Source organism: Micromys minutus (assembly GCF_963924665.1).
Source record: "Micromys minutus genome assembly, chromosome: 29".
In the NCBI taxonomy this organism is placed as follows: domain Eukaryota; kingdom Metazoa; phylum Chordata; class Mammalia; order Rodentia; family Muridae; genus Micromys; species Micromys minutus.
This window is the reverse complement of record NC_137964.1, coordinates 26,708,922-26,723,232: the sequence shown is the minus strand read 5'-3', so window position 1 is coordinate 26,723,232 and position 14,311 is coordinate 26,708,922.

The following is a 14,311-nucleotide window of genomic DNA, read 5'->3' as shown; positions in this document are numbered from 1 at the left end:
TCCCTGGCCCAGCCCATTGTGGGTGGTGCCATCCCTGGGCTGGTAGACTTGAGTTCTATAAGAAAGCAGGCTGAGCAAGCCAGGGGAAGCAAGTCAGTAAGCAACATCCCTCCATAGCCTCTGCATCAGCTCTTGCTTCCTGACCTGCTTGAGTTCCAGTCCTGACTTCCTCTGGTGATGAACAGTGATATGGAAGTGTAAGCTGAATAAACCCCTTCTTCCCCAACTTGCTTTCTGGTCATGATGCTTGTGCAGAAATAGAAACCCTGACTAAGACAAACCTGTAAAAATAACTTAGGAATTCCACTACACCCAAGGCTGTACCTGATAACCAGAATCCAGTGACATCACCCAAGATAACTAGACATAGCCCTAGAACCCCATGGCCCCCACTGAACAGTATATAAACAGAGACGAAGAGCAATGCTCTGCACATCTGGAGAGACCTTGATTAACCCTGCATCTGGATAGTCTTCCCCCAGGATCCTAACCCTTGAGTCAGAGACCACTATTAGAGACTGCACCTAACCTCTAGCTAATATGTCATACAGGTGAGCAGCCTAATAAAACATACTTTGCTATAACATGTATCTCCATTCTTGCTCACAATAAATGTGCTCAGAAAAGACAGTGGGCATCCCCAATCTCCCACATTTTCAGGGGTCAAGGGACCAAATCGTACATGAAAAGTTCCTAGAGCATTCTGCCAAGCAAATTAAGCAGGCCAGGGAAGAGTTCCCAGAACCCTAGCAATTGATCTCACAGCCAGTGGAAAGCCTCTGGAACCTTTGAGCCAGTCTCAAAGATGGAGGAGCCCTCACAGATATAACCAGGTTGCCTCAGAGTTAGGTCCCTCAGGTTACCTTGTCCAGACGCTTTGGGTATGTTGGGTATATGGTCTGGTTGAATGGAGAGTTGGCCTCCCATTTGGTTCCAACTGAGATCAAAACTGAAAAGTAAGAGGAAAGAAGGGAGGCAAATGACTGCTTCAGAAAGACAGCATGGCCCTTCCTGGCCACCCTGGGGCATAGGGCCCGTGAACAGAGGAGATTGAGAGAGGTCTATAAGGGCTCAGGGTCCTTTCGGGCACTGCTGTTTGGGCTGTATTGCTGAGCTCTGGTGTTCCCATGACTACAGCTCTCACCATTACCACCCTTTGCCAGCAGCTATGGGCTAACTGCATCCCCACTGTGCCACATGTAAGGGAGCTAGCTATGTTTGTAGGAGGGCTCAGATCACTAATGGATCCCAGATCCCCTCTCTGAGTTTCTGCCCTGTTAAAATTTTGGAGGCAGCTCAACGGAGAGGAAGTAATAAAGAAAGAGAAGCCTGACCTTCAACACATGGGATGTGTTTATTGGTGAGAGGCTGACTCTCCCTGTGGGAGAGGAAGAGGAAAGAGATGGCTACAACCCTTTATGTGGGGTTTATGGGCACGTGGAAATGTTTGAAGCCTGTTTCTTCCTACAGTCCCTGTCTCCCAAGATTACCACTGACCTCTAGAACAGAGAGTCCTTCTACCACGCCACGTTTTTTTTTAAAGATTTATTTATTATATATAAGTACACTGTAGCTGTCTTCAGACACACCAGAAGAGGGCATCCGATCTCATTACAGATGGTTGTGAGCCACCATATGGTTGCTGGGATTTGAACTCAGGACCGCTGGAAGAGCAGCCAGTGCTCTTAACCACTGAGCCATCTCTCCAGCCCCACACCACTCTGCAAGGCCTTCCCAGGACTTCACGTACATTGCAAACAGCCAAGACACTGGGGAGTAGACTCCCCTTGGAGGGGACCAGCCCCTGTTCACTCCTATCTGATGATGGCCTGGTCTGACTTCTTTCATGCCAACAACAATCAGGCAACTGCTTTTCAGCCATCTCTGCCAAGCAAGCCTCTGTAGACACCCAGCACCCCTTGACCACCACAATTAAAATTACGTACCTCATTCCCACTGAATTGACCTTGTCAACAGGACTGTCTCTCCTGGTAAGAACAGACACTTCCTGTCCCAAGTTTATATAACAGGGCCCTCTACTATCAAAGCCTCAGCTTCCCTTTTCTTTACAAGTAGGGGATCTACTCACAGCACCCCTGCTTGAGCACACCCTAGAAACCTCTTTTGATGTTGTTTCCGAAACAGGTTTCCTCCATGTTTCTGGGCCTGCCAGCAGTCAAGTACTGAGGTAGGACACAGATAGGTGGACCAGAGACTGATGACCTCTTACAGTTCTGGGGACTAGAGGCTTCTGGCAATTTAACTCTTATTCTGGCCAAAAGTTGGCTTCTAGCAATTAATTCTTGCTGATAGCACCAGGGGATTAAGAAAAGAAGCTTAGTTACTTGGGCTCTAGGCTCTCTAATTTGGCTCTGGCCTCTCAGTTGACCAGGTGACAGACTCTGAGTTCCTTAACTCTTTGTGAGCCAGAGAGAATAAAGAAAGAAAATCAGGCACAGACACACTGGATGAAGCACAAAAGGTTTATACCACCACTTTGTGGTTCTTAGTTTTTATACTTTCTCAGTATACTTGATCGCATGGTTTTCTAAGCATTTTTGTATTCCATAAGTTCATAGTTTAAGGAATCAGTGCATGTCATAGATGGATAAGGTGAAGGAGTTATGGTGAAATGGTTTACATGTTTTTCCATTAAGACTAGTACCTGGCTGAACATTCCTTATCTATTTTCCAGCTCCACAAGTTTATTACAAGTTTAAAACAATAGTTTTATGTCACAAGTTAGCACAGTTTTGTCATGAGACAATTCATCTACCTTCTGTCTAATTATTTTCAAGTCTTATATAGATAAACTAGACTACCATATATTTTCTGTCCTTGCACCTACATTACAAGGCCCAACCCCAGTTTATGAGCTTTCGTTACCAGAGAGTAGCCTCATTCCTTGATCGTAAATTTGTTCCAAGCCTGCTTGTTTTTCCTAGTTCAGTTAACTCATGACACCTGGAAGTTTCCAGAGCTCTGTTTTTATATTATAGAACTTTTATTCTATAGAGGGCTTGAGATTACTTGTATCAGTTTAGGAGTTCTACAAAATCATTATCAGGAATTATGAAATCATCAATTTGTTTAAACAGCATATTGATTCCACAGGAAATCTTCCCAACAGAGTAAGTAAATAGCCAGGAAATCATTAAGTTACATAATAGTGGCAAGAAAGACATCTCAGTCTTGAGAAGCAATCCTGGGTTGAAGTCTCTGGGGACCTTACCTCTCAGAGCACCCATTACAGCCATGTAAAATGGTGGGCCACCTCTAGAAAACTCGCTTGCTTGCCATAGCCTTTCCTAGATGGCATCTGACATGTGTAGCCTTGGCTGGAGACCAGACTGGCGTCACACTCAGAGATGTGCCTGCCTCTGCCTCCTGAATGCTGGAATTGAAGGTGTGCAGCACCACCCAGCAGAAGCCCCATCTTTTTACCTCACCCAGGTAACCACCACCACCACCGTTATCCTCTTCCCTTTCCCACTGCACCTGCAAACAACTTCTCCAGTCTCAGTCCTATCCCTTGGGGTGGGAATTGCCTTCCCCACCCTCAGCCGTGAGTTCTAAATCCAAAAAAAAAAAAAAAAAAAAAAAAAAAAAGGCAAACAGGAAGTAGACACTTCTCCCCCTCCCACCCCCCATTTCTCCTCCATACCTTTTTCTTTGTGGACTGTCACCTTATCTCTGCTTGTCCACCAACTAGACAGATTCTGTACCCTTGGTCACATCCATCCAGATACTTCCCACTGACTGACACCTGTCCCCTCCACACGGTTCAACAATATCATTGGACTATCCAGATAATAACTCTGCTGGATGCTCTGAGGATGACTTAGGGAGGAGACCGGAGTGTGGGTGGCTTGTCTACCTCACTATTCTATTTCAGAGTATTGTCCGGTGATTTTCCTGACTCCCCACGAATATGGTCTGAATCCAGGACCAGCCGGGGACTCCCTGGGAAGCCTGGATCTCATCATGACAGAAAAGGATGGCCTCTGACTGGTCGTACGGGAAGAATGCTGCTTCTATCATGATCAGTGCATCTAGAGTGGGATGGAGCTAAGAGGCAAGAAAGATGAGCAGGTCTGTAGCCAGCCTTCCTGGCACTTCCTGGCTTGTTTCTCCCCTGGCTCCTGCCAACAATAGGCTCTCTTGCTGTGGTAATTTTGTTCCTGTTCTCTAGGCCATGCCTTTCTCTGTTTCCCTAACTGCAGGAGCATCAGCAAGGCACCAACCACCAAGGTGACAGGGGTGGGATGCTCTTCATAACCAAAGGAGCTTGTCATTCCTTAGCCTCCCCTGCCCTCTACTACATCCCAGGTCCACGGGAAATAGCCAGGGGAAACTGCCTCATTCTTTATGACTTAAAAGGCAAGAATGACAGAACTTAACATCGGTGACACCAGCTTCTCTCGGTCTACTGTCTGAAGTGCTTACAACATGGTGGCAGGCCTCAATTCCTCAGGTAGACACGCCTCTAGGAAACATGAGACCTACTGTCTTCTACACAACTCTGCACAAGGTTGTATCCCCCGATGTTATTTGGAAATGTTCCACCTATAGTTGTGATGGTTTGAATAGGCTTGGCCTGGGGGGTGGCACTATCAGGAGGTGTGATCTTGTTGGAGGAAGAGGATCATTTGGGGGGAATGGGCTTTGAAACTCTCCTCCTAGCTCCCAGCTGCCTAGAAGTCAGTCTTCTCCTGGATGCCTTTGGATTGAGATGTAGAACTCTCTGCTCCTTCTCCACCACCATGTCTGCCTGTGTGCCGCCATGCTTCCTGACATGCAGCTAATGGACTAAACCTCTGAAACTGTGAGCCAGCCCCAATGAAATGTTTGTCTTGGTAAGAGTCTTCTTGGTAATGGTGCCTTTTCATAGCAATGAAAACCCTAACTAAGACAGTAATCAACCAGGGTCTGATCACCTAGCCTCGGGCTTGGCTCACCCCTATCTCACCCCCAATAACACTCCCTTCTGTAACTCTCTGTGCCTCCTGTGGATTTAATAAAAGCCTGTCAGTGCCTAGTTAGTTTCTCTGGGAATATTTTCTTTCAGGGGGTGTTTTTTGTTTTTTTTTTTTTGTGATGACTTAGAACCAGATTGACTCCCACAACTATCTTGCCCAGAATGCAGTCCACAGTACCCATTCTGTGCATGTATACATAGAAAGACACCTTTGGTTTGCCTTAAAACAAACCTCAAGTCATTAGGCTTAGAGGACCTTAGGTACACCTGCCAACTGAGGTCTGGGCCCGGTACAAACTGGACAATAAGAACACATGCCCTGAATGCGATGCTCTTGATTTTCAAGTTCTCACAGACTTGGACCACTTTAGGAGACAGCATGATAAATGGGCTGCAAGATAAAATGTGTACCAGTTTGCTTTACCTCTGAGGACATCCGTCTTTCTGCCCAAAATGTTCCTCGTATCAACCTCTTCTCCTCCGATCCCTCCTCTAATCTTCAAAACCACCCAGTCCTCTTCCACTTTCTCCACCTCAATTGCACTGATGAGCCCCCAGTGCACATTGTGTTCTGCCTTTCAGAAAGGGACCAGATCCAAACAACATGGAGGTCTCTTTCCGAAAACCCTACAAAATATAGAAAAGAATTCCTATGCCTCACCGAAGTGTATCACTTAACTGGGGAAGTACTTAATATTCTCACTTCAACCCTGACCCCACATAAAAAGGAAATTATCTGGCCGTCAGATCAAGCACATGTAGATCGCCTCAATGAACAAAATTCAGCTATCAACCCAGTAGCAGACAAAGTGGTCCTTGCTGCCCGGCCTCACTGGACCCCCCAATCTGGCGACCCCTGGAAGTACAAAGGCTCAATTGTGAAAGCCTCCCATACTCTGCCACGCTGATTCTCACGAGTAACCAGTTTCCCCACCAATGACCTCTGCTCAATCCTCAATGGACAGCCTCTCATGACCTAGAAGCTACCCAATTCCTGCCCATCCTGGCCAGGCTAGGTGTCTCTCCTTTCCTAGGGACAGGCATCTCAGGTGCATCTACTTCTGCTATCAACAAATCCCAAAGGCTTTTTCCAACCCCCTAGCTAAGATAGCAGCTACCAAAAAAAAAAAAAAAAAAAAAAAAAAACTTTTCAAAGCCCAATAGATTCCCCTCAGAGGGGATGTTCCCCTAGATCTCCCAGTAGCAGGAACGAGAGGAAACATACCCTTTCTCTGCTTCTATGTCAACCAATCAGGGACCCTCTGAGAGACACCTCCCCCCCCCAAAAAAAAAACCCTGAAAGACTGAGTATGGAAATTATTCAAGTATTCAGAAACAAAGGAGCCTGGTCTATGTTAGGAAAATGGGTTTGCTTACTTGTTCTTACTCTTCTGATACATGGTTTCAACTTTATTTGCTACAGCCCCTGTCTAATGAACTGGGTGGTTTTTTTGTTTTTAGTGTTTTGAAACAGGGTTTCTCTATGTAGCCCTGGTGTCCTGGAATTCAATCTGTGGACAGCGCTGGCTTTGAACTCTGCCTACTTTCAAAGGCATCTCCAGGAGAACCGTCACATGATTCCTCACAGACAATCAAGTCAAAACTCTCTGTCTGCTACATGAAGTCAATTTGACTTACACCCCCTAAGCCTTGAGGACAGTCCCCAGCACTCCAACCTAAGAGGAAGTAGTGTCACCATCTCTACACCTGTCTTCCTGGTGTGGAACAAAGGTTTAATGACTTCAAAGCAAGAGCCCTAGGAGAGTGGAGAAACTCCTGAGAGAAAATCTGCCATCTGGATGTGACATATGCTGACATCACAGGAAACAGACCAAGAGATGACATTTCCACTCCCAAAATACTCTTTTTTTCCCCTACAACACTCAAACCCACAGTGTCCTGGCACACGGTCTACACTCAGATACTGCTGCCCCTCGCTGTTCTGACCAAGGCCGGTCCACTTCAGAGAGGTCAGTCTCCTGTCTCATCTTCATGCTGCTGGACCAGTTTCCCTTGTGTACAGATCTGGACTCCTGGTCTATACTCTCTGAGGGCTGGGAAAGGACCTCGTGACCAGCTTTACCTCTTCACCCTTCACCTCTTAGTGGCTTTTCATTCAGTCATTTACTGAGGTTACTGTACCACTATGCCAGACCCACTAGACTGGGGAGAGAGTAGGAAAGAAGCTGACAGACAGGGGGACATGGAAAGACAACACACTTAGGTAAGAGTAATTGTCTGTTAAGTGTGTACCTCTCATTAGATGGTTGCATGAGTCTCAAGAGGGAACATCTGGGCGGAGACCACTACAGGAAGACGAGGGGGTTAAGAAAATTAGAGGAAGAGATGTGGGCAGAGGAACAGCGGTGAGAGTCTGAAGGGACAGTGTGGTGTACACGCTTTAACCCCAGCACTTGGAAGGCAGAGGCAGGCAGGTCTCTGAACACCAGGCAAGGGCTACATATTGAGAACCTATCTTTAAAATGGGGAGGTGGGGTGGTGCTGGCGAGAAGGCTCAGAGACTAAGAGCACTGGCTGCTCTTCCAGGGGACCCAGGTTCAGTTGCAAGGACCCACATGGCAGCTCACAAGTGTCTAACTCCAATTCTAGGGGATCTGACTCCCTCACACAGATATACATGCAGGCAAAACACTAAGTCACATAAAGAATAAATAAAAAGACCTCAACAACTGTGGCTGGGCAGTGGTGGAAAACTTCTTTAATCCCTGCACTCAAAAAAAGAAAAAGAAGAAAAGATTACAAGAGAATATAGGCCAGTTATGATGTAGCAATGAAAATAATTTTTTTGGTTGGATGTCACGTCACAACATGAGGAGCTGTATTAAATGGTCATCAAGGAATAGCAAGGGACACAGAACTGGGGCAAAGTATTAACCCACCCACTCACCTCCCTGACTCTTGGTAGCTGGAGACTGTTGGAAGGAGAGGGACATGCTACTCACTGGATAGAGGACAAGGAGGGCTGAGGACATCTGCATGCAAGTCAGAGGCTTCTTTTCAGGAACAGTTAAGTTCTGCTCAGGGACCCTCAGCTGATTACGTACAAAGGCCACTGGATAAGCCGGTTTCCTCTGTGCACAGAGTCCGTAAGTGAGTAGATTCTGAGGATCAGCACTTGGTGACTGAATGATTCCCCTCAAGTGATTTCTCCAGGACAGTGCTGTGGTTAGAGCAGAGGGAGGAAACCAGAAGGGTCAGATGGAAGATGCCAGAGCCACACCGGTGTTTAACCAGAGAGTAATTAAAACGTATGTGACGTGTCTAGACGCTCAGACTCTAGCACATACGTGTGGATGCCTGTGTCAACATCAACATTCTCATGTTTGTTTGTTCTCAAGACAGGGTTTCTCTGTGTAGCCTTGACTGTCCTGGAACTCACTCAGAATACCAGGCTGGCCCCAACTGAGCCTCTTTGTTACAGTGCCATTGGCTGCGCCACCTAATGCGAATGAGAACAGCAGGCCAGGGCCAGCAAGATGGATCAGCTTCTGAAGATGTTGCCATTAGAAACGAAATGGGAAAAAAAAAAAAAAAAAGAGAACCAACTCCACATGTGCATCATGGGATGCTCATGAGTGGGTGTGCGCGCACGCACGCGCGCGCGCGCACACACACACACACACACACACACACACAGCCCCAATACGCACAAAATACATATTACATTCCTTGAATTGATATAAAAGATGCCTTTGACCCACACACTTGCCCAGGCTACTCTCTGTGCTGTACAGTGCTGCCGGAGTTCAGAAGTGATGAGACCCTAACCCAGTGGTTTTCAACCTGTGAGCCTCAACCTCTTTGGGGTCGCATATCAGAAATCTATATTACAATTCTTAAAAAAGTAGCAAAATTACACATATGAGGGAACAATGAAATGATCTTATAGTTGGGGGTCACCACAACATGAGGAGCTGTATTAAATGGTCTCAGCATTAGGAGGGTTGAGAATCATTGCCCTAGGCAATGCTGAATGTAGCCCCCCACACGCACCTTGCCAACTATGGTTGCTACCATGTCCTGGGAACATACTTGGGTACTGCCTATGAGTGCAGATCCCTTTCTTCTTCTGAAACCTTGCTCTGAATCCCGTTTCTCCTTTCAGAAAGATAAGCCTAACTTTTGCCTAAGCCAGGTGTTCCTCCTCGTCTGCCCTTCACCGACCTTCCCTCTTGAATTATAAGTAATCTCCATGTATCTGGTCGGACTTGTCTCCAACCTCCGGCCATCAGCAGGTGTTAGCCAACGTTGTGAAAAGGTAAGATGGTGGAGACTGGGCTCTGAGGTATGAAAATGTTCTTCCTGTGGCATTTCTACCATTGTTTGCTAAGGACGTGGTTGTGGTGGACAGCGGGGTTTCTCTCTATGTACCCCACCTTTTAATGGCTGCTCCTAGAGCTCAGATGGGTTCAGGGTCAGGGCCCAGAAAGACATGGCTTCTGCCTTGGGTGTCTTCTCTCTCAGAAGAAAGCCAGGATACCACATGATAATCTCATTAGATGCAGAAAAGGCATATGACAAAATTTAGCGCTCTTGCTCTCTTGCAGTCTTGCTCTCCCACCCCTACCCCTCCTCTTCCCTTCCCTTCCCCCCTCTCCCTCTGCATGCTCATGACTGGCCTCTACTCCTCTATTCCTCTCTCTCTCTCTCTGCCTCTACCACCCTCTTAATTCTCCCATGACTTGAATAAACTCTATTCTGTACTAAAAAAAAAAAAAAAAAAAAAAAAAAAAAAAATTTAGCATCATGATAAAAGTCCTGGATAAGATTAGGGATACAAGGGGCACGCCTCAACATAATAAAGTCAGTGTCCAGGGACCTCACAACCGACATAGAAAAAAACTGAAAGGCGATTCCACTGAAATCAGGAACAAGACCAGCCTGTTCATTCCATGTCTGTTCAACATAAAACACAAAGTCCTAGCTAGAGCAATAAGCCAACTAAAGGAGATCAAGGGGATACAAATTGGACAGGAATAAGTCAAAGCATCATTATCCTCAGATATTATAGTATTCTTAAGCAACCCTAAAAATTCCACCAGAGAGCTCCTACAGCTGATAAACCCTTTGAGCAAAGAAGCTGAATACAAAACAAACTCAGGGAAATCGGTTGCCCTCCTATACACAAATGGCCAACAGGTCACAACAGCCGCAAGTACTATAAAATATCTTAGGATACCTCTAACCAAGCAAGAGAAAGACATGTGGTAAAAACGTTGACTCATTGAAGAAAAATCGAAGAGGATAGCAGAAAATGGAAAGATCTCCCATGCTCATGAATCAGTAGCATTAATATAGTAAAACGGCCATCTTACCAAAACCAACCTACAGATTCAATGCAGTGCCCATCAAAAGTTCCAACACAATTATTCACAAATCTTGAAAATTTCAGCTTTATATGGAAATAAACAACAAATAAAAACAGAGTGGCTAAAAAGGAAGCCCTAATTGTGCTAGAGAGATGGCTCAGTGGTTAAGAGCACTGACTGCTCTTCCAGAGGTCCCGAGTTCAATTCCCAGAAACCACATGGTGGCTCACAACCATCTGTAATGGGATCCGATGCCCTCTTCTGGTGTGTCTGAAGACAGTGACAGTCTACTTATAAATACATCTTTAAAAAAAGAAGTCCTGAATAATAAAAGAACTACTGGCTGTGGTTTGAATTATGCTTGGCCCAGGGAGTGGCCCTATTAGGAGGTGTGGCCTTGTTGGAGGAAGCCCGTCACTTTGGGGGTGGGCTTTGAGACCCTCGTCCTAGCTGCCTGAAGACAGTCTTCTGCTTGCCCTTCGAGACAATATGTAGAACTTTCAGCTCCTCCAGCACCAGGCCTGCCTGGACATTGCCATGTTTCCCACCATGATGACAATGAACTGAACCTTTCAACCTGTAAGCCAGCCCCATTAAATGACATCCTTTATAAGAATTGCCTTGGTCATGGTGTCTCTTCACAGGAATGGAATCGCTAACTAAGTAAGACAAACCCCAACCCCAAGTTGTATCCCTGAGCTATAGTAAAAAAACAAAAACAAAAACAAAAAAAAAACCAGCATGAAGCCAGGTGATGGTGCACACTTTAATCTCAGCACTTAGGAGGCAAAGACAGGTGGCTCTCTGAATTGAGGCTAGCCTGATCTATAAATTGAATTACAGGACAGCCAGGGTTACACCTCTTGGGGTCAAGAGGTGGGTGGGGAGAAGGAGGTTCCAATATTCAAACATTTATAATTCAGTCTCAAAACAAACAAACAAAACCAGTCTCTTTAAAAATCCAAAATCTATATAAAATTGAAAATCTCTCAGCTGTGGGCTCCTATAAAATCTAAATAAGTTAAGCACTTCTTTTTTCAAGAAAGAAGAATCAGGATTCCTAGAGGAACGAAGATGGAGGAAGATGTGTTTCTCTTAGCGTATCTCTTCATAAATAAGGCTGTTATGAATGTTTTAGAAGGGATGGAATTGCACACGATCATTTGACATATCTAGGCTGGCAAATTATATTATACCTACTAGAAAATAAGAAGAACCAGGATACAGTCACAATCTCAACAAAGCAAAACCAAACTCCCATGGTGTGAATAACTCAGTACCTAAGGTCTGGGGTCACCATCTTCTGATTTCCTCTAAGGAGGCCATGTCTCCCACTTGGCCTCCGCCACACGCACAGCTTGTCCCCCAGGCCAGCTCCATTCTACTGCTGCTGTTCTTGGCAATTACCTCCAAAATGCCAGGCCCTCCAGCTGCCACGGGGCTGAACTTTCTCCAGTAGTCTCTCATAGGCTCTCTTCTTGGTGGCAAAGCCTCAGCTTCTCAGCAGGACCCCTTCAGTCCTGGGCCTTCAACTGCCACTGAGGCTGCACCTTCACCGGCGGCCTCTCTTGGCCTCACAGAAACAGGCCTCAGCTGCGCTCCATGATCTCCTTAGGCCTTCAAAACGAGTACCACCTGTGGCCCTCACGCAGCACCAAGTTCAGAGGCCAGCATGAGGAACAACCTTGGCTGTCTCTGGAACACAGCTCAGTGCTCTCAGAAAACACCTCCCAGATTTCACCTCAATATTGCTGATCTCTTTTTTGGGGGGGGTGGGGGGCGGCAGGTGTTTCCTCTCTTTAGCTCTGGCTGTCCTAGAACCTACTCTGTAGACCAGGCCAGGCTCAAACTCTGAGACCTGCCTCCCCTCCCCTATAAGCTCACCCTTTCTAGTTATTTCTAAACTCTGGCTGGTGGGTCAACTCAGCTGTCCTTGCTCAAACTCCTCTCTAAGCTGACTGATTCAATCTGGCTTTGCTCAGCTTGGCCTCAAACTAATTTTGGAAATATGTTTCAATATCTGGCTCCTTCTCATTCTCTGGCTCGTTCGGTCTTCACCGTGTCTAGATTTTTCTCTCTTCAACCTGACTCTGCAAAACTCTCCCAGTAAAACTTCCCCCAGACCAGCTCTTATTTCAATGCAATGCTGACCATCCCCTACTGCTGTTACAGAATGCAACCTGCCCTTGCTGCTCTGCTGAGGTTTGGTCTTGCAGGGTATTGTAATGCTAAATGTGCTCCCTGCCCCACCCTGAGAGAGTCCACACTAGACCCAAGGAACACTGTATGACCCTTGTCCCAAGTTATTTCTGATTGGTAAACAAAGATGCCAATAGCTGGGCAGGAGAGACATAGGTGGGGTTTAGGGTTCCTGGGCTTGGGATCGGAGGAGAACCACAAGGAGAAGAAGGTGAAGGAGGAGAGAGAAGCCTCCATGGGTTAAGAGTCTAGAAAACGTGCCCCCCCCCAGGGCTGACCAATTGGAGTTAAGCCAGCCCAGATGAAACACAGTAATAACTTGGGGTTATGGGTAGGAAGGTGGATTCTAACGGCACAGAGTAGGTGTCTGTCCAGCTCTAGTGCCACTTAAGGCTCACTGTAAATAACAAAGCTGTGTGACTTTTATACAGGAACTGACTGGTCAAAGGACTGCTCTGACATCATCACGGGTCTGATGTCATTCCTGCTGAGTGACATCACTACTGTGGCATGCACTGAGAGGAAGGGAGAGATGGTGTTCTGGGGACAGTTGGCTATGGTGCAGTGTGTCCCCCAGAGACTGCTAGGTTGTTCCTCCATGGCTTTCTTCTGTGCCTGCTCCATCTGCATGGTGGCTTCAGTCTATTATGTGATCTGTCAGGTGACCTTGCTCTTCCAGGGCACAGCTTCTGCTTCACCCTCTTCAGTGTTGATGGTGTTAGTCCATCCTGGTCAAGCATCCACACTGCCCTGGGCAGAGAGCAGAGCAGAGCCCCAAGAGGGCTGATGGGGAAGACAGTTCCTAAGTGAGGACTGGCCTCTCAAACTCACAGGCAGGCTGTGAGGAGGAAAGGGAGGAGAAGACTTCCCCCCCCAAATGTCTGCAGTGTTGATGTCCACTTTGATATGTATCCTGTCCTATAGGTAGATCAAACTCCCCAAATCTTGTAAGAGAACATACCAGGTAAAAATTCCAACACAATACTGACATTGTGAACCCGAAAGATACCTGTGATAAACCAAAAGGGAAGAGAAAATAAAAGAGACAGGAAATGGGGAGGGAGCCGGGCGCGACTGACCACAAGGGCCAAAATATCAAGAGTGGATGAATCAGCCAGCTGTGCGGCGCACACCTTTAATCCCAAGAGTCAGAGCGGAGACATCAAGATCTTTGTGAGTTGCAGGCCACAGCCTGGTCTACAGAGGGAATTCTAGAATAGTAGGAGCTACACAGAAACTTTTTCTCAAAAGCAAACAAAGAAACAGAGAGGGCCAGCAAGATAGCTTTAGTGGGCAGCTGTCACCAAGCCAGTTGACCTGAGTTCAATCCTTGGGTCCTTCGTGGTGGAAGGAGAGAATCAACTCCTGGTTTGACCTCTACACATGTACTATGTGTGACACACACACACACACACACTTTTTAAAGCAAGTCTGCACACTGGTGAAGTGGCTCCTCCCAGCCACAGTCTCATTTCCTCTCGGGGATAGGACTGTTACATCCAGTGAGCAGGCCACATCTTAACTCATCTGTTGGTAGATGAGATGTTGGGGTTCTGCATTTCCCTTTGGCTGCTGTGAAGATCCATGTGAAGGTTTTTGTTGGGGTCCCTGTTTTCTTGCAATTCTCGATCTCTTCCACCCTGTGGGTTCTGGGAATTAAACTCAGGTCGCCCCATTTGGTGGCAAGCTTCCTTTACTGTAGAGCCATCTCGGAGGCCCTGTTTTCAGTTCCTTTGAATCTTGATTCCCTTCAGAGGATGTCGCTGTGGTTTGGCCACTGACCACAAGGAGGCGCTAAAACCTA